General features: G+C 33.9%; 1 protein-coding gene across 11 annotated transcripts in view; it reads right to left on the reverse strand.

Annotated features, from left to right (window-relative positions):
• MEF2C (myocyte enhancer factor 2C) overlaps positions 1–19295 on the reverse strand; it is a 171955-nt gene that overhangs the window by 121316 nt on the left and 31344 nt on the right. Inside the window, exon 3 of one of the 11 annotated variants that reach the window (XM_059837183.1) lies at positions 16552–16764. The exons of the other annotated variants lie outside the window; for them this stretch is intronic. The gene's annotated coding sequence lies outside the window, so the exon portion shown is untranslated. The remainder of the gene's footprint in view (positions 1–16551; positions 16765–19295) is intronic. 11 annotated transcript variants of the gene reach the window in all.

The raw sequence follows: 19295 nt of genomic DNA on the forward strand, positions 1-19295 counted from the left end.
TATTACACACCAGGTAAAATACTAGTGCTACAGTTTGGGAGCAGTCTTAAACACAAATGACTTTGGAGAGTGTTGGCTTATTACAGGAAAATGTAAGATCTCTAGTGTTACATCACTGCATCACCTGAAAGCAGTCTCTGACTGTGGTTAGATCTAGATGTACAGATTTGTTACTAATGTTTGCATGTGAGGAAGTCTGTGGAACTTAAATCCCCAACATAGCTTTTAAGAATCAGGGATTATCCCAGGTATTATTGGAAAAAACTATAAAATACAATATCAAATCATAGTCTGAACTTGGGTACAGGTGCTTAGTGATGCCAATATCAGTGACAGGCAATCTGAGATTTCCTCTATTGAAGAAACTATGGATTAATTCTAAAAAGGATTATTTTCTAACAGATTTTTTATTACTTTTTCCTTATAATTTGCTGAATGCTGGGAAGCTTGGTACATGCACTTAGACAGTGTCTGTCAAAACTATGGTCAATGACAAGTCTAGAAGCAATAGTTGGAATGGATGGAGAAGACAATTAAATTTTGGATAAAATGGATGGAATTGTCAAGATCTACACAGGTCTTGTCTCCTTTGTCTTCATCCAACAAGCTCCAGAGAAATTTTACACACCCTGACCCAGAATTCTTTTCTCACTCAAAGAATCCTCTGAAATCAGCCAAAGGAATCCTCTTCCTCTCACTATAATCATGTGTATCTATAGTTTAACAACATAACTCAGTTCTGCTATTCCAGAACATGCTGGAACATGCATGCTATTTGCATTGCACTACCAATTCATCTCTGTGAGAAGGAACAAAGACTTGGATTGCAGAAACCTCATAATCATATTTTGAGAAGGAATGTCTTAAACATTTGCAAATGAATCATTTCACAAAGTTTTTAGAGAAAAGAGAAATCTTTTGGAAACAGTATTTTTGTGGCATACATAAATGGAATAAACCGTTATAAGAACCCAAAGTGTCTTTAAATTACTAAGCAAATGAATGACTGAGCACTGTAGTTGGTTCAAAGACTAAGCTGAAAATTAGGAAGGATCATCTAAAGTGGTAGAATGAGGGGAAAAAAAACCTGTGGATGAAAGTAACATAAAACTGGGAACATGAATGTAGAAACTAAGAGAAAAAGCCCTGAAATGAGATTAAGCTCCTAATTAGAAGAAAAACTTCTAACAGAGAACAAGCTCTATGGAAACATTGTTAAGGACTTAATGAAAGGAATACTTTCCAACATAATTAAAGTAAGTGACAAAAAATTGCCTGGGTAAAGCTTGAATGAAAGTAAAACTGTTTCAGGTTTGTGATGGGAAATGTCTTGATGGGAAAAATGGTATAAATATGTTGGTCTGGCATGACAGTATTAAGGAAATATTTGAATCACTTATCAGTTTCCCTGTCCTAATGGCAACAACCTTTATGATAACTTGAATTTGTCTATCTACTCAAGCCAAAAATGAGCAATGACTCTTAAGTGTATCTCTTAACACGGTTCAGTTTCCTACCAGAGAAATGAAGTAATTAAACATAAAAGGTTTTCACATATCCTGAGCCACTGAAATTCCACAAAATCTCTACAAACCTTGGACGCATGTTTAATTACCTTTATTAGATTTTTAATGCAATTTCAGATCAGTATACACTTCATTTGGTAATTTCTTTCTTAAAGAGGAATGATTAGACGCAGAGATGTGATTTTCTTTTGTGTATACTTAGTTCTAGAAAAACTTTTTTTTTTGCTTTAATTCCTGACCTTTCTAGAAATATCAAGAATTAAATATAGTTCTGAAAATGTAGACTGCACAACATTGTGGAGAGCTGCCAAGCTGAAAACAGTTCTTTCTTTTTGTATGAACGGTAATATGATAGGTATGAGTATAAAAACTATGACACTCCCTGAATGCAACTGCTTGCCCAGAGACAGCTGCAGGCTTAAAATGAGGAGAAGGAAGGAGAAGTGGGGGAAAAAAGCAAGGGAAATATATCAATCTCCCAATGACCACGGCAAATCAAAATTCTTCCAATCCCACTCAGATTTTTTTTTTTCCCCAAGGACAAAAGGAGATTAAATGTATGTCAGGTACATAATATGGCTAACAATAAAAAGAGAAACCTCACACCTACATTCACTGCAGAGAAGTGAGGAGCTACCTCTGAAATTTGTATTCCTGAAATATGTGTACTTTCTAATGGCAAAGCTCATAAATTAGGACAGGTTGCTGCTGTCAAACATACAAAATACAGACAAATTACATAGAAACACATGAATTCAGAATGGATTTGACCTGAAAGAAGGGAAGACAAGTACAGTGGCAGTATAGCAATGAAGCACTTACAATTACAAAGAATTTACAAGCCACCTGAGAGGAAATTCATATTGCACATATATTGCCTAGTGCCTTATATCTGCAATCCTACATGTCCAGGATAAAGCATCTGTTGGAGAAATGGAAGATTCTGACTACAGGGAAATAATGTGTGGCCAGTATGTGGCCATATCTGTTAACATTAGCCCACCATACATCACTGGCTGAAGCTATTTGCTTTCTTCCTCCTGGCGGCATCTTGACAAGAAGGATCTCTCTATGCTTGAAGATACAAACTGGATTCCCATTGGTTTGGAACTAGGAAAATGCATGAACAGATGAAGCTGCTTATAAGAAAGGAAAGATAGCATGGAATTTTATGTTTTAAAAAGGTAAAAAAATGCCTCATGGGAGAAAAAAAAATTGTCTGAAATAACTGGCTTAAAAAAATCTATTGAGGAAGAAATTTTCTGTTGTTCCAGCTTAGTGGGATATTCTACAAATTTTATTTGGTCCTTAGTGGTTAAAACCAGACAAATATTAGATATATTTCTGTTAATAATATTCGCATGAAAGTAGAGAAAGAGAGAAACCTAGGATATACAATACACTGAGGAGTTATGCTGTGATATGATAAAGAGATAAAGGAGCTGCAACTTTGCATCTGAATTACTTGCAAAGACATAAATAGCCTCATCTAATAAAGTGTGCTGCTCAACCACATCATAGTTTATGTTTAGTGTTGGAAAACTGTGCTAGGTAGCTAATTCATACTTTCCACATGAGGATTTGATCTTCTAATTTTTCACAGAATTGGGATCTAACAGCTCTGACCTCAAGACTTTTAAAAGAAAAAATTTCTACCAAAAGAGATGGTGTTTACCACAGGGTACACCTGTGTACTCTGTGGTAAACACTCTGTAACTGCTAAAGCCACAAGTGAGAATCACACCCTGCTTACAGAACCTTAGCTATAACCACTCCACTAGCACATACAGCTGGATTTATTTATTTCTTGCTTGTGTACAATGCACTGCATTTGGCAGTAGCCAATGCAAAAAGTCAATATCCTTGACAAATATCAGAAAACAGACATAAAATATTCTTAATTTTCAGAAGGAAAATACAGTGCAATTTGCTTGATAGTCTCCATTCTACCTTCAGTGAGTATTTTGTTTGTCTAATAGGATCACTGGCAACATTGCTCATCTTACAATCATCCTAAAAGCATGCTGAAAAAACAAAAAACATAATCAATACAAAGATACATTAACTAAATCTTATTGTGGCTATGAATGTACGTTATGTTTTCTCAGAAATGGGACTTTTTGAGCTCTATTGATATGTAAGATGGTTTCTGATAAAATATATCCTTAGAAACAGGCAGCTGTGGTGAAAGTAGCAGGCAGTGTAATTAAAAAATCAGATTCAGTGTTGGTATGTAAACATGTGTGAGATCTGCTCCCTTTTCTGTCAAAAATATTTCATGTCACTTTCATTTCTTAGTCAGTTTCTCTGTAGGAAATTTGGGGATAAAGAATGTGTGGATTTGCTCATGCAAGTGTTCTGAGAACAAAGGACAGTGAATATTTATTATGCAATAGAGAAATTCTAAGGGCTATACTTCTCATCTTGCGTAATCAATGAGTACATAAACAAATAAAGAATATTTTAAAATATATAAAAGTATTGTTGGAGGCCAAAATTATGATTATAAATATATTGATGTCTATATTTAAAAGCACTAATTTCAGGAAGTTACAGTTACCTTTCATACCCAACACATTATATGTGCATATAAATGCTGTCATAGCTCTATCATCCTTTATGCTATCTATATCTTCTTCAAATAAAGATATTTGGCAGTACTGTCATATAAGGTCCACCATGGTACACAGCAGATACAGCAGTTTCCTGTTTCCTTCTCTCTCTTACAGCATCCTAATCAGCCTAATTAAAGCTTAGTACATTTGAAATCTCAGATGACAATTTGTTTTACTCTATCCCACTGTGCTCTTTTTATAAAGAGAATTAAATTTGATCTTCTGACAGCAATTATTAAATGATCCCAACTGGCCCCAATTAAGACACATGGCTCACAGGCCTCAAAATCCAATAAAGTGCCAAACCCTGTCTTTCACATGTATATCTCCCTTTACTTTGTTTTATTTTCTTAAAGACAACTAAGCTTATGTTAGCAAGCACAACTGAATGTCATTTGTAGAATATTTCAAGATAAAATGCATCACTTTACTTTCAGCAACATTCTGAAGTAGGGACAACAGATTCAAAATCATCATTTTGAAACCTCTCTCTAATTCAATTCACCTGTCTTTAATGATCTCCACTGTGCTGCATATGACCTACATATGCTCACTTGTAAAATACTGCTGACAACAAGTGGTGACTAGAGAAACATACTAAATATCCATGGTCTGAGTTCTACATTTCTTACAATTCTCCTTATAGTAATACATCTCTTCTGTAGGCATTTCCACTTGGATGTCACCTCTCCACTGCAGAAATTCAAGCAAATATGATGTTCATGTAAATTCTGAGGTTAACCTTTTTTATCTCTAATTTCTGGTCTAATTTTTCCACACATGTGCAGTGATAATCTGTGAAGAAATATTTCCATGATTTTACATAAAGGAAGGTAGCCCCAGGATTTGAACTCATTGATTGTGTGGTACTCCAGGGAAATAGCTGAATTAGAACCACCCTCATGAGACTGAAGTAGCTTCCATACACATCTGGTTCTTGTTCTAAACTCTAACACCTGCTTGGAAATTTAACCTCCATCATTTCTCTGAAGAACAAATGGGACAGATTTATCTAATGCCATTTGGTTTAGGTCAAAGCTGAGCTGTGTCGTGTTCCACTAAATTAATTGCAATGTAATTGATACTGTTTGACACAGTTTTGTGACCAGGCTGTTCTCTCAGTATTAAAATATATAAGATTGAATATTTCTGCACATTCACCCAAAGTACATCTTTGAGTAAATACAGCACACATTTTCTGTCTCACATTTCCAATGAATTACCATATAAAATACAATAAGATGTCCAAGTTTCATCAAAAGGTTAGGTACCAAATAAAAAATGCAGCAACTTCCAGTGTGGTATTTTTTTTTTCAATTTGCTTAATTTATGTACTGAACATATGTAAGCATGATTTTCTTTAATATAAAAAAGTTAGAAAGACACTAACTTTCAGTGTAAAATTTTCTAACAGCATTTTTACTAACAGGAAAATGTACAAGTTTATGTAAAACACCATTAGACCTATCTCCTGTTGAGCTGGGAAAAATACTTTTTTGGTTTTGGTAAAAATTTAAAAAGTTAAAGTGAGGCCAACCACTTCTCAAGTAAAATATTTTTCTTTTTTTCTTTTTTTTTTTTTTTTAAACTTGTAAATATGACATTTAAGAATTAAAAAACATTGGCTCCAAAAAGCAGGGAGCACTTTTGCTTCTGGAAATGCTATATGATGCCAGTAAATTTGAATGAAATAAAGCTGAGAGAGAATTTCTAATAAGGCATTGAAATCTCTAAATATTAAAAAAAACCAGTACATTGTTAATTACTTCTCATTGTATTCTAATAATCCCATACAAGATATTAATTTTAGCACTTTTGCTAAAACCAGCAAACCCTGTAACAGATTTAGTGCAAAGAGCCGAAAATATCCTGTGGAAAAAGACTCAGCACAGAGATCAGGTCAATCCAAATCCTGCCATTACTCAGCACTGCAGTGATGTGCAGATGTTTGTAGTGGTTTAAGGAGCCAGTGGGGGCTGGAAACTCTACATACTCAACTACAACATGATTGCAATTGAACCTCATCAAAGTAAGAGCTCATAATTTGTCACAGAAAACAGCCAATTAACATATGTTAAAAAAAAGCTCCCATAAAGATAATATATGATTAATGATCCGATGCAGCTGTCATAAATCAAGACTGCATTTTAAAAAGAAGTATTAGCCTGGGTTTCCGAATGTTTACACTGACAATGGAGACTATATTTTAAAAAAGCAGCAAAGAAGAAACCCCTCTAGTTTGGAGTTAAGAGTTTTGAGAGATCCAGCACTTTTTTGCAGTTCTGGCTGTTCTTCCATAAATAGTTAGAACCCTTGTCAAAACACAATGACTGTTTTGTTCCAGTGCTGTTTTAAAATGCAGACCTTCAATGTGAGTGAGGCGGCCTTCATTGATATACTTTGCTGTCAACACAATCCTCTGAAAACACAGCATGTCCTTATTGCTACCAAAAATGCATTTTAAAGATCTGCTGGCCCCAGGGCCAGCACTGTGATCCTGGCTATTCAAATGCATAACCTTGAGTGAAACTGCACCCCAGCCAGTCCTGCTATTTCATAATTACACTGCTGAAAATGAAATCTGAATGGTGCCTGCAACCATAATTTTTATAAAGAGAAGGATTTAAAGTAGTTTTCACACATAAATGAATGGAAAACATATATGTTCGCATATATGCTAAGCCATTGTTTTATTAAAACAGAATACTGACTGTGATGCCTAATCTGAACAACTCTCTTTACTCCTCATATTTTGCACACCACTATTTTAATTCTTGAAAAACTGCATAAATAAGCTGCTGTTTTTTCACAAAGTGTTATTCATTTTTCTTCCTGTTATTATTTATGATCTAATGTGGCAACCAGTAAACTCTGAAGTGACTTGAACTGTAGCTTTTTTGTATGTATGTGCACATATGAGAGTGTGTTTGTCCTGACATGGTGTTGTAAAAGGAAGTACTTCCTCTTTTCTGCTTAAAAGAGTTCCTAAAAACCCAAAGTTTTGAAACTCAGTCGTCTGACTGGACATTAGTCAATGTATTTTTTAAAATGCTTAACTCCTATTCAATTAGAAATAGTCAAAAATGGACAAATTTTATTTGGTGCTAACAAAGAAAAATACAATGGCAATAGTAAAACTGAAGTGAAATAACATGTTTTTTAAGGTCCTTTTCTCACTTTTAAAGTCCTTCAAGGATTCAGAAATGCTGTTTCCATTAATCTTACACGCTGGAGATTCTGTTATCAGCACAAAGTTAATTCCTTTAAACCAGAATTTGTTATATTGTTACTGAAGTGTCTGGTGACTGCAAAGTTATGGATTCACAACCACTGAATTAGCCAAGACTTTTGAATACGCTAAAATGCTGAGAGGTCAAAAAGAAAACCTAAGTGTTAAAAGCTACTCATGCGAGCAAGACTGTTTCAAAAAGATCAAAAGCACTGATATTTCTGAGCCATTTATGTAGACCACAAATGGATAATATTGTCATTCCTCACTATGTTGCATTATGATAAAAAAAAAATCACTATGAATTACTGCCCCTTTTGACAAAACATTGTGAATAATATTAGGGTTATGCTGCTTTTTTTCCCCCTCAGGGGTGTGTTCATTGATTCCCAAGCAATCAGTAACATTTTTGATTAAGATCTCAACTGAATATCCCAAGGCTTCTCTACTACTGAAAATTCATGACTTTTACTGTCCCCAATTAAGGACAGTAAACTATGCACCTCAAGCAAAAGAGATTAATTTTAATTTTGCAATGAACAGAAAAAAAGACTGGACAAAATGCATTCCATATCTACTAAATTGTTATGTTTGTAACAGAAAATTCAGTTTTGGCTCTAGAGACAGTTTGAGGTGAGTAATAGTATTCAAAGTGCAAAACAGTACTTTGCAAATGATACAATAAACAAGAATCAGATGGGAACTGTAAATTTTTTTCTTATACTTTTTCAGAATAAAACCACATTTTGGATAAGAGCCAAGGTTAGTATGTCTTCCTGATTACAAATCTGCTTTAAAATATTCTGCTAATGGTAAGAGAAGAATAATTGAAATAAGTTCTTAAATTTATGGAAATATTGTGTCAGAGTGATATCCTAGGTTGTAAACTTAAATTTCCTCTCTTTGTAGGTAATACAAAGATAATTTCACAACTAGGTCATGCATAAATGACCAGTAAATATCAGTGTACTGCTATTATCATCATATAAAATATGAAAATGTATCAAATTGTGGTTAATTACCACAATATCTCCAGGTAAGAAATCTCCAGCATTCTCTTTTAGACATCAGATATAACAAATTATGCACGATTAAATACTGTATGTACATTCTTCCTGCTATCTACCCATGTTGCGCTGCAAGAGTGAAAACTATATGAGTCAGTAACAGCTTCTACTAAATGGAAATGTCAACAGCATGCCATAACCTAATTCAAGATGTTTTTAAAATTATTTCAAAATCAGAATGTTTGCAAACAGAGTTCATGAAAATAATATCCCACTTCCTGATTGCTTCTGTGCATATATAATTCTGTTGGAATCTTTCTATTGATTTTTACAAGCTGAAACTTTGGAAAAAAGTTGAAAAATATTGTATTAAATGCCCAAGACCATTTTAATATCAAAGCTGCAGACTCTAAATGCCCTTAATCCACACATCTCTATGGCATTATCCCATTGAAATGAAAGAAAAATATGCTGGTGCTTCTCAGTTTCTCCAATAAGTCCATTGGTTGGCTCCGGAGAAGAGACATGAGTTGCCATGATGTGAAAGGCTCTAAATACTCACAGATTACAGCATTGTTATACAGTAATGAAGCATCACAAAACTAAGCACAAAACATTCAAATAGAAATATTCATCATCAGCATCATCCTCTTACTCTCCATGTGCCATGTTAATACAAAAGTTCTACTCCTGTTACTTAGAGATGAACACTGAGAAATTAAATGGCTCCATTCTGCAATTTTGCGTGAATCAACTATAAAATACTTCGAATGTGTTCAAGAATTAATTAGGAACTTAAACAACTAAAGGCTTTGCTGTTAAAATTCCTAAATTACTGAGAATTTTGGAATTAAGTTACTGGGATACTTTGGATACTGCCATGTAATTTTAATCATCTAACATTTTCCCATACCAGCTCATGGATTTACCTTTCAACACTAGCACCCTGGGACAAGAACTAGCTGATTTATTTCCCATGTAGAAGATCTTGTGGCTCACTTGTCTTTTTTGCCTTGGCTCCAATAGATGGAAGAAAATCTCTTGCTGGGTTATAAGTTTAGTGTGGTTTTGGGACTGTTTTTTCAGGTTGAAGTCTTTACTATCGTATTTTTTTATTTGTTGTCTGTACGCCTTTGATGTTAGATTCCCAGATAATTTGTTCCAGTTCACAGAGCAGTTTCCTCAGATGAGAACCATGTGTTAGTAAGTCTATAGCTCCTGCTGAAACTTCTTGCAGGGATAAATAGAGAGTGTAGCAAATCAACATGAGGTTGTTTCTGGAAATCCTACTGCTGCATGATTCTGTAGAAATAACCACTGACAAGACATATGCAAGAATTTACGGTATGAATTCAGGTGTGTACAGACTGGTGGTTGTCATTCTTACTGTACAATACCTTGTCTGCTAAAAAAGCATGGAAACAACAACATGCATTCTTTTTCAAACTTGGTTAAACCACTGCATCATCCATTTCTATTCATCAGTCAAAAATTCACTGATTGTGATATACAGTGTCATGTCCATGGTAGCTTTGTTTTAGACGGATTTAAAGTACAAAGTTTTAAAACCACAGCTCACTCTGCTCAGCCTGGCTTATCTGATAAAAAAGCAGAAGAGCAGCAAGAACAGAGAGTCTGATGCTACCTGGAAGAGACTGTAAGGATACTTTCAAAATTAAGCAGGCTTTGTCCCTGCCACAGACAAAGCATATTCTGCATCAAGACAGATATGCATACAGGAGAGTAGTAATTGCTTGTTTCCTAAACCCTAAGCCAGAGTCATGCTCTGCTGCCATGTAAAATGGTGAGATTAGATGTTCATATTTATAAGACTTGTCAACCTCCATCAAAGTGGTGTCAAATGCCCTTAATCTGTATGGTGTATGGCTATCCTGACGAATAAAAAAGACACCTCCCCAAGCTGCTACAGTCAAACCAGGATATGCTGTGATCCTGTTCATTCTCACAAACTAATCAGGGTCAATCAGAGTCAGATTTATGTATTGCAAATTCTTTAGGACAGGGACAGTATCTTCCTACAAACTCCAACAGTACAAAGAATAATAGGTTAAATAATGGGCCTCCAGTCATAAGACTCCACACCTGTACTGGTAATAAAAGACATTTCAACAGATGATGTTTTAAGGTGCTTTGCTAACAGAAAAGAACGTGTTACTAATGAATTACAACCAAGATCCTAATCACTGGGAATGTTAAAGATACCAAATTAATTCTATAGTTATTTTTATATGCCTAACATCCAGGCTAAATTCCATCCTGGATCATTATTCTGCCATACAAATTGTAATGCTGCTGAAAAATAAGCTCTTTTCTTTTTGGTTTAGATAGATTTCATAATATTTTGTCCTGTTTGAAGTATTAACACTTCACCATGGCTCTGCTTTCAGAATCAGGTGAACTAATGGTGATCCTTGCTCATGTTTTATTTCAAGTAAGTTGTGTAGAGGCCTATTTTATATGCAATTAGAGAGCTTTTATATTAACAGGAATTTCAACTTATCTGAAGTGAGCAAAGCATTTCTCTTTTACTTTTTCCAGAAAAGTAACGGAGAAAAAAGATGTTTATAAGAACTTACTTTCAAATTAATGAAGATTAATGAAGACATGAACTTTTGGAATCTACCTCCAAAATGATAGGAGGTAGATTCCTCCTATCTACCTCCTATAGGAGGTAGATAGGAGGATAATTCAATTAATATCTACATTCTGATAAAACTGATTACAGTATGGAATTTTTGGAAATACCAACTTATGGATGACTATAACAATACCATGAAAGAAAACAATGGATTAAACCTAAAGGAATGACAATACTTCATTCTTGAGAATTGTCTGAATAAACCTAAATTGTCTTTCCAAGCTGCATCTCTGTACAGTTTTGTCAAATACCAACACTGATTTTGAGTAGATTTTTAATGGTTGATACTTATACCTGAAATATATAGCTTGTAATTAAACAAATTAGACTTCCATTTTCCAAGGTACAGGTGGCAGAATTCACTCATATAAAATACTTCATCATTACTTTTTGGATTCTGGTTTCCTGTCAAATCTGTATGAGAATATAGTATTATATTTGATTATATTTTTATGTAGTTTTCTCCCCAGATTTTGGCCATCTTTCAAAAGAAAAGTGTGAAACTTTCTACTTGACAGGGTCAAAATCATGTTGGATTACAGTAAGACCTAAAATTACATGGAAACAGGGTATATTTTGAACCTGGTCTCACTGAAAGAAAAGTAAGTTGTGAAAAAATATTGTACAGCATACTCAGTACACTAAGACCATTAGTAAGAAATTACATGTATTTTAGTCAATATCTATTGTGAGATTTATTTTTTATAAGTATTATAAATTTGAATCCTTTGTTAAGTTCACAATGAATATTAACATAAAATTTCACATTGGTTTTGACTACTGCTGGACTTTTTATTTTACAGAAGAAAGTAGACCCAGCTTTAAAGCTATGGGGTTTGTAGCTGTATAGTAGGATTACATGTCATGCCCATTATGAAAGAAAGATGTGTGAAGGGTGAATATGCGCATTGCATAGAAACAATGGCTCATCTCAACAGTGCTGTGCACCTGTTGGAATGTGCAGTGACTTCTTATTCTTCCCTGTTTGTGGAATAATGATCAGTAATTAGTTCTAAATCATTTTTCTCTTCTGTCAGCTAGGAAATAATGAAAAAATTCTTAGTTTGCATTTTAGGAGTGACTGTGTAGTCTCTCGGAGAATCTGATAATACTGTAGTATAACATTTTGCTTTTGCTGTCTTCAGTAAGTCTAAGATTTTTAAAGATTAGCACAGCCCTTCAGAAAACACATTCTACAACTGGAGTTCATTTTTAATCTCTTGATTAAAATAACAATAATGATAATCAGTGATTTGATCTGAGATGATGAAGCAGCTTGATACCATAATCTTATTACAGCTTGAAGTCTCTGTTCTTTTTGCCTCCATACACGTGTATCTTATTTCCCTTTCGATGTCCTTAAAACATAAATACATTAGCTACATAAAATGAAAGAGAAAGGGAAAACACTTTGAAAAAGTGTAATATTGTTCCAATTTTAGATATATTTTAAGTAAAACTGGAGTTTAAATGAACATCACATGCAATGTCCTGAAGAGATGAAGCTTCCATTGGAATAAAAAACATATAACTTTAAGAAATTGAACAGCTCTGATCTATCCAATCATCTGACTTTTCTGGTGTATCTGAGTATATATTAGTATCTGAAATCTTGTCAATGTGCATGGTACCCCTTATTTTACCCTACCTTCTCTGGTCGTAGTAGTGCATTTCCTTTGATAAAGGGGAAAAGTTCATCATTTTAGTTCATCTTAAATAGACTAAAATACATCCCTGGTGCCATGTTGGCAAAACTAATGCAATATTCCATCTTTAGATCACTAAGCAACACAATCTGAACACGTCAAAATTAATGACATAAAAAGATTTCAGAAGTAACCTTCACTTATGCAATTAATCAAGTCCCATTGTTCTACAATGAAGACTGAGATTGAAGACTGAACAAGAAAAAGAGGATTTAAAGTCCTGGGCAGATGCTAGTCCAAATACATTTGTTCAAGATATGAAGAAAAAAAGAAAATATGTATTTGTTTGTTAAAGGAATGGCTTTTTTCTGTCATTTATATTAGAGAAATTCTTAAAATTCATCCTCTCATAAAATTATTTGTGCAATGCTGCCAAGGTCAGGATCAGCCTGGGTTAACAACCACAGACTGTTAAGTCCCAGACAAGCAAGAAAAGCTGTCTTTTTCTCCTTTCTGTACTGCCTAATGGCCAATTTCTAATTGCATGCTGAAAAACAGGTAATCAAGTAACAGTTTCCCTCAAGTCTGTGGTAAAGTTTTCATTCTGACACACTTTCTTAGTTGTATAAATTCATACACATGTAGGGCATAAATCCCAGAAAAGTTACCTAAGTATCTAAACAAGAGGGAAAAATAATAGAAACAATAATATAATGATAACATGACAATAATATAAAATGACAATAATATAAAATATTGTCATTCTTTAAGGATACTATTTAGTGACCTCGGTGTGAGTCTTCTTCAAAGTTGCAACCAGCATAGAAACTCATTATCTATTACTCAATGTAGTAGTTTTATACTTCTGATTTTCAGCAGTGTTTTGGGGAACACTGAAACAGAGGAATATAATATTTAGCAATGATCTGTAAAATGTGCTGCATATCTTTCCCAGTAATTGATCAATATTCTCACTATGAGCATCTGGTATAGCATGACTAAGAACAAGTAGTATGTTAATTAATTGAATGAAATGAATAACTAAGTTATTCAATCTCTGAACTGTAACAGAGCTAAATATTTAGTACTAAGAGCTAAGTACTTTGAAAAAAAATATATTAACACACTTCTTTTACCTTTCTGTATCTAGGGAGAATAAATCATGAGCAAAAGAATGCATAATGTTCCATGATGCCACAATAAAATTTGCTCACAGGAACCAGTGCTATTAAAAACACCACATTCTGCTGAGATTGTGGTTCAAGGCTTAATGATTAAGAGTAAGTTACCCTGAAGACTATCCAGTAATGAGGATTTGTCAATTCCCAGTTTAATAATATGTAATACTTTTAGATTGTTTCAAGAATTATTTGGGCTAAAACATTCCTTGGTATTGACATTGAGAGAAATCCATTGGAAGACTACTAAAAATAACAAGACAAAAAAGAAAAGCAGTTGAAAAAATCATCAACTTGCTGATCTTACAGAGTAAGGAGTTTGCACAGAAGCAAAATTTAGGAAAATCTAAATGTAATGAAGTCAACTTCAGGTATGCATGTCAACTTCTTCCACTTCCATTGTTTTTTTTTTTTTTTTTCTGAAATTAACTGATTTCTAAAATTTGATGTAAGAAGAAGAAATCACCCACCAACAACTATTTTTTCCTACTTTGGACTAGCTTTCATTTTCTAATAATACAGTCTAGGAAACATTTTGAATTGTGATCATTTAAATCAGATTATTTAAGTAACTTGCTCCCATGAGCTAGTGTAAAATTCAAAGGATTTAAAATCATTTAAGACACCATCACCAAACCATTATGAAAAGTCTTAATGGGGCAGCATTTTACTTGCTGAAAGTAATTGCGACATTGGTACAACATCCAAAAATAGTAAACTTGAACAAATATTTAAGTCATTGTAGTACTATGACTTGTAGCCCCAAACCTACAAGCATGAATGTATATGCCTAATTTGAAGCACTTAAATAGTTTGCTGAGGACTGCTGAACTCTTCTTGTACCTAGGATTAATTATGTATGTAATGGTTTATATGAATAAAATCACAGATTTTGTTACCGTACCCCGATAAGTCGTGTAAGCCAATGAGAATCTGAAATCAATGAGTATATAAGAAATGAAAAACCAAATCCTTCATGCAGTTAACATGGGTTCAAAGTTTGTACATCTAAATACAGTTCTGTATTCAGGTGAAAGGATGCATGGAACAATATTTAGAGCAACTTGGTTAAAAGTGTCCCAACAACTTTCATAACTCACTTCAGGTTATAAATTATTAGACTGAATTTTCAGACATGGAACAGAAGAAAATAGATTATGTCTTGTACAAAGTACTTAATGGATGCCCACAAGTGCAGAATATGTTTGACCTCATTGAAGCCATTAACATTTGGCATCTAGTCTAAGCTTCTTCAAACATAGCCTTATTACTTTATCATCAATGAGGAAAATTAAGCACCATACTAACATAGCTGTAAATATCTCACCATAATTACAAGAACAATAATAGAAATAACAAGATGCTCAGTAAGACAAGCAGACAAGAGAATTCCTTTCCATCTACAGCATTGTACAGCTGAAGCCTAGTGACTTATAATGCATCATAGGAAGAAGAAAGGGATAATTCCTTGTAAAGAAGAGGAATAAAGATTCAAATACAAGTTTTAAAAATACATAAAATGTAAAAACAGCCTGTGAATTATTTAGTAAGCAATCATGTTGACATACTGTTTATATTAACACAAAAAAGTATGCTTTTGACACAAAACATGACATGCCATTAAGAAGTCACTATCTATAACGACATCAGTAGTATGCTTAGGGAAAAATAAAATTTGAAGGAGAATAAGGGAAAAAGAAAATTTGACAGAACAACCCCAGGTACTGCTGAGAGGAACTGAAATAAATACAGTCCTGGTAGCAATTACAGTGAACGATAAGAAAGCGATTTTAAAAAGTAACCAAGAATATATATTTAATTTTAATGTTTTCTGATAAGTATATATGGTTCAAGACAGATTTCCTGGGGAAGTTCCTTACCTGAAGGCCTATCTTGGCAAAGGACATAACTTGGCAACCCAAGATGTGATGCTGAGATTCCTAAAATATGCTGTGGGGGTGGTTATATCTGTCAAATTTGTGGAGGACTTTTTGAAAATAGCCATGATCTGAATCATTAAGGATTTCAAAACTAAAGCAGCAAACCTTAAAATCAAACAGTTACTTCATAGCAGATAAAGTAAAGGAGTGAAGGTACAAGGCAGAGGATTGTACTTGCTCAATACAGGATTGGAGTGTGTCACTGCATTCTGAACAGGCTGAAAGTGACAGAGCTGAGCTGCTGGAAGCCTTTCTAGGAGGGAATTACAATAATCCTCTCCATCAAAAGGGCATGTGCTGCAGCTATTAGGTCATCACAGGATAAATAAGGGCACTGTCTGCATCAAGAACACCACTGAACAGACATTTTTCAATCTCATTCACTACAGAAATCTCCACAAAGAAGAGGGGGCTGAACTGGAGAATAAATTTTTACTGCAATTTTGTACTGCTCTCAAATCCACAAATCAGATTGTAGTGATGTATAAAAAGAGAAAGAAATCTCCTAGAGAAAACAAATACATCCTAGTAAGATTTGTGGTTTTGCTGTGGGCAAAGCAGATATAGCTGACAACTTCCCCCCTTTCACCTGGCCTATGTGAAAAGAAGAGCTACATTTGTGAAATCCTTTGTGCAAGAGTCACCCAGCTCCTTATCGCTCAAACTGAGACAAAATCTTTGATATTTAACATTCCTGCAATACCCATGAGCACTCACTTCATGACATGATTTTGGTGTCTGCCAAACTAACCTTAAATGTCAGCATTTTATCATTACTCTGACAGCCTGCACCACAAAATTGTTGGCTTCTTTCACAATCCCAGAATACTTAAGGTTGGAAAGGACCTCTGGAGATCATCTGCTTCAAGTCCCTCATGCAAGCAGGATAATTAGCATTTGATTTCCTCATACTTGGGCAAACTGAGATTTTCTTGCATTTACACATGTTGAATTGGCCTATAAACTGAAAAACATGTTGTAAGTTACAGCACACAAAACCTCCTTGTGTTCATAAATCACAAAATACTTAAATTAAAATGTCAGGGACTTTGGTTTATCAAGCTGAATTAAGGTAAAAAATTATTACATGCATTTTTAAAACATTTTTTGTAAAAGTTACATTTTGAAAGAACATAAGATAGTTCACACTATTAATGAATTAGTAGTATTAAAAGTACTAAAATTAGTATTAAAAGTATTAAAAATTAAGCACCTCTCAGCCCACAATGAACAGTAAGTAACTTTCTTAAAAGAGAAAGCTTATGTGATATAGTTCATGAAACTTCTGGTAGCATGATTATTAAAAGCAATAGCTTGTACTCCTGTAGCCTGACTGAATTTGAAAGAAAGTTCATAATGGAGTGGGGGAATAAGCTGATGAACTTCCATCAACTATAGCAATAGCCTTCATGAATAATTCAATATCTGCCCATCTCCTCTTATGTCTCAACAGACTAACAGCTGCAGCCCTCAAATGACAAGTGTTATTTTTTTTTGAAGCTTCTGAAAAAATTACTGATTATAAAATAATGTATATAATAAATTTTCTTTCCCTCCTTTTCACTTATCACCTACAGATGCTGATGAAGTTTCACAGCAAAAGCAGAAATTTTCGAATGGAATTTTTGGAGTTATGCAGCAGGTCTACAGAAAGTGATGGGAAAAGAATTCAGGTCTTCTACTAAAATTTGGCTCTTTATCTTAAAACAGACACACAATATATTCATAATACCGTGTCACTGAAGCCTCATTTAGATCAGTTTTGTGCATGTTCAAGCTTGCATAACACCTATGGCATCATGCAGACAGGAAGAAACTTTCTTGTCTGAGGTTTTAGAATCTAAAGTTTTCTGTAATGTGCTGTGTGAAAATTTCACACTTAAAGATGCCAGAAAATAGAACATGTTTGGTGAATATTCTGATGTGGAAAAGAGTTTCTCTTGCGCTAGCAAGACTTCAGTAAATGGAAGAAGGAGCTTAAGGAGATAGTAACACAAGTTTCCTTGTACAACAAAGCCTGTACCTCTAGTCCTGTTTTAGGAAGAGAAATGGCTTTCAAATAATATCTTCTCACACTTCAGTTCAGAATAGAACTATACAAATTTGCTTATATATTTTTCTATTAAGCAAGATAGGCAATGAAACCAAAACCAGATAAATTTTATTCTTTCAGAAAAAGACCTTCCACAGCCACCAGGCCTTATTGCTTAAAGATGTCTCTCGGATAAGTTTTGTATAAACAAGTTGATTATTTTTCAGTGTTATTACATAACAGTGGGTATTCAGGGAAGGAAAATATTAGTTTAATATAATGCTGAAATAGCTATAGTTGCCTGGTTTTCTGACAAGCTACTGTGTGCAGAAGTTCTGACAAACCTGAAGTAGACAAAATCTTTTTGATGATACAAACTTGCTGCTTTGCCTTCTTTTTTTTTCTTATTATTTTAAAATATAGAATATTTCTGTCCATAACCCACTTTCTGCTTATAAGAAGTGTACTCTATGCACAAGAGAAGAAAAATTCTCCGCCTTACATGCCCTATATAGACAAACATGATAAAAATTAAGGAAGTATTGAAGATTTGAAAGTGATCCTGTTGATCAGAGATTACATGTTCCTTAAACATCTGCTTTACCTTCTTGTAATTAACTGTTTCTTTTCTCAGCTCCAGAAATGCCTGGCTCTTCTCACTCAAAAAAATGTCAGGATCTTTCAGTGCTTGAATGGCCCAGTGGGTCTGATATAGGCCTCACTTTAACTGGGACACACACTGAGCACTTGAGTAAGAGCTTTCTTGCCTGGAACTTTTCTAATAACATACTGAAAAGAGAGGTTTCAGTCTATAATATCAAATGTGCATTTTCTACACAATCAGAAAGATTTATGTTACATTTTCAGCTACTTCCATTTGATAGTTTCACACTTAAGTTTTCAAACAAACTAAAGTGGAATTATAAGATGTTCAAAACAGCAAAGCTATCTGTCTATTCTTATTTTTACATTTTTTAGATAACAGAAATAAAAAACTGGAACAGTTATGGAGACAGTGTATTTGTAAGCCTAATGACAATGTTAATTAAAAAAAATTACATTGTATTAATAGCTTTGTCAATTAAGCTCAATATAAGATCATTTAGAAGTGTTACCATGAAAGAGCGGCTTTGTCATCAGTCGTATTAACAATGTCAACATGCTTAAACTTTCTGAATAATTCAGAAAAGGACCCTCAAAAATACAGTATTTTTCTTCAAAATAATACATTCATAATTAAAGCATTGTCCATATTTTTGTCAATTACATATTGTTAGAGAAACAGAGGTCGTAATATAATTGGCCAAATAATTGATTTTTGTACATACATTTTTTAGAGTTGAATACTGTGATGGGATTCAAAATTAAGCATCTGTAAGGTATCTCTTGCACTGCATAGATGCACACAGCTTCTGAGATTTAGGCAGGTGTAGCATGACAGTACACCACAGCAACTCCCTGCA

This window comes from Haemorhous mexicanus, chromosome Z, assembly GCF_027477595.1.
Source record: "Haemorhous mexicanus isolate bHaeMex1 chromosome Z, bHaeMex1.pri, whole genome shotgun sequence".
Lineage (NCBI taxonomy): Eukaryota > Metazoa > Chordata > Aves > Passeriformes > Fringillidae > Haemorhous > Haemorhous mexicanus.